The 1677-nt window shown below is 52.7% G+C and overlaps 1 protein-coding gene across 1 annotated transcript in view; it reads left to right on the top strand.

Moving 5' to 3' along the window:
• The window catches only part of MYCL (v-myc avian myelocytomatosis viral oncogene lung carcinoma derived homolog), a 10945-nt gene extending 10374 nt beyond the window's left edge, over positions 1 to 571 (top strand). Inside the window, exon 3 of the mRNA XM_019512375.1 lies at positions 1 to 571. This exon is cut by the window's left edge and continues 1743 nt beyond it. The gene's annotated coding sequence lies outside the window, so the exon portion shown is untranslated.
• Positions 572 to 1677: the final 1106 nt, after the last annotated feature.

Below are 1677 nucleotides of genomic sequence, written 5' to 3'. Positions count from 1 at the left end.
TTTTTTTTTTTTTTTAATATAAGCCTTTGTTCCGGGGATGGGTGGGGTGGTTCCCTTCTGTCTGGGGGCCTGGGTCGTCATTCCTGCTGCACTTTTGGGGACATCATGGAGGATGGGCCGTTCTGCTTGCCCTTTGGAGCTCGCTGTGTCTGGGTCCTGGCTCTTTACACAACACAGTTAATAAGTGCGAGGTTTTTCCTCTTCACTGAAAGAGTGGAGGGGAGAAACTCCGTGCATTTTTCAGCCTTCAAGTATCACTCCTTCTCTCTTCCAAAAAAAACAAAACCCAATACCTAAGGGAGGCGTTTAAGATCCCAGATGAAGCCCTTTGCTCGTGAGAAGGGGCTGAGCGAACTCTTGCCTGGGCACGAGGTTTAAGAGCCAGGGGGAGAGGAGGACAAGGCTGTCCTTGGGGTCCGCGCCGCGGCTGAAGCATGTAGGGCCGCAGCAGTGGCGTACGGCTGCCCGGCTCCCAACTGACCTACTGAGAAGCGTTAGAGTTAACACTGTGGTCGGATTTAGCACTTTCTTCGTTACCTCACACTTCATGAATAAATAAGGTACAAAGACAGACTGGGTTGGCTTTTTCCATGTCGCGGGGATGTGGGCATCTGTTGCCGGGGGGGCGGATGCCGGCTTTCCTACCAGGGCACCGTGCGGTGACTTGCTCGCTGCTTTTCGAGTTGTCTGCGGGCCAAGGGAGGGAAGGGATCCAGCTGGCTTGGCACTACAGGAGGAGGCGAGCTGAGCCGGTAGCAAAGCTGAGGGTGTCTGCTCTTGGTCAAAGGGGAAGCACTCTCGCCTCTTGCTGCTGCAGAAAGGTCTTCATCTCCCTGCTGTGAGGCCTCGTCTTTAGAGGAGCTGGGGCCTTTGCCATTCAGATCTCGAGAGGCAGATTCAAAGGCACGGCCCTGACATCAGCCCTATTCCAGAGGGATCCCTATCGCATTGCAGTCACCAGTGGCATTTATCAGACTGATCCAAGTCCAGAGAACGATCAGAGCCTGAAAAAGCCCTGGGGTGGAGAATGGGAGAGGAGGGCTGGCTCCAAGGGTGCTGCGCTTCCCGCAAGCAGTTGGGTGTATTGCTCCAGGCAATGCCAAGCCTCCGTGCCCCTTGGTGCTGGCCTCGAACGTGGACCAGTCACGGCGGTGGGTCCTGGGAAAGAGATCACCTGGATCGTTTTCTTTTAAGTGGCTTCTGGAGGAGGGGCAGAAAGCTGGGTTCCTCTTTGCTGAGAGCCTCACTGTAATTTTAAACTCTCCTAATGGTGCCACAGAACAGTCAGCATGTGGAATTCACTGCCCCAGGAGGTCATCGAGATGAATATGATGATGAATTGTCAGTAACTCTAGAGGGAAACTGAGATCAGGGGAATGAAACTGCTTGCTTTAGAGGCCGCTAGGGAATTCCCTAGCCCCCTGCATGCAGAGGGGATGAAATTATGTATAATTTCCCCCTGACTTCCATTGGAAGCACTTGGTTTTAAATGGAACTCAAGGCAAATGCATCATGTATTAAGTGCAATGGTGTGCAGGAGTGAGGCATTGTGTTACCGCTCAGACAAAGCATAGCATGGGGCTAGCAGGCTATTTCAAGGCAGGTTTAGTCAACGGGCTGAAAAAATATCTCTAAGCACCATTCAGCAAGGAGCTTACGATGCGGTGTGTTCCCTTC

The sequence above is a fragment of the Gavialis gangeticus genome, unplaced genomic scaffold (assembly GCF_001723915.1).
Source record: "Gavialis gangeticus isolate Ggan-Ray unplaced genomic scaffold, GavGan_comp1, whole genome shotgun sequence".
Lineage (NCBI taxonomy): Eukaryota > Metazoa > Chordata > Crocodylia > Gavialidae > Gavialis > Gavialis gangeticus.
The sequence above is the reverse complement of the archived record's forward strand: the minus strand, read 5'-3'. Positions and strand labels throughout refer to the sequence as shown.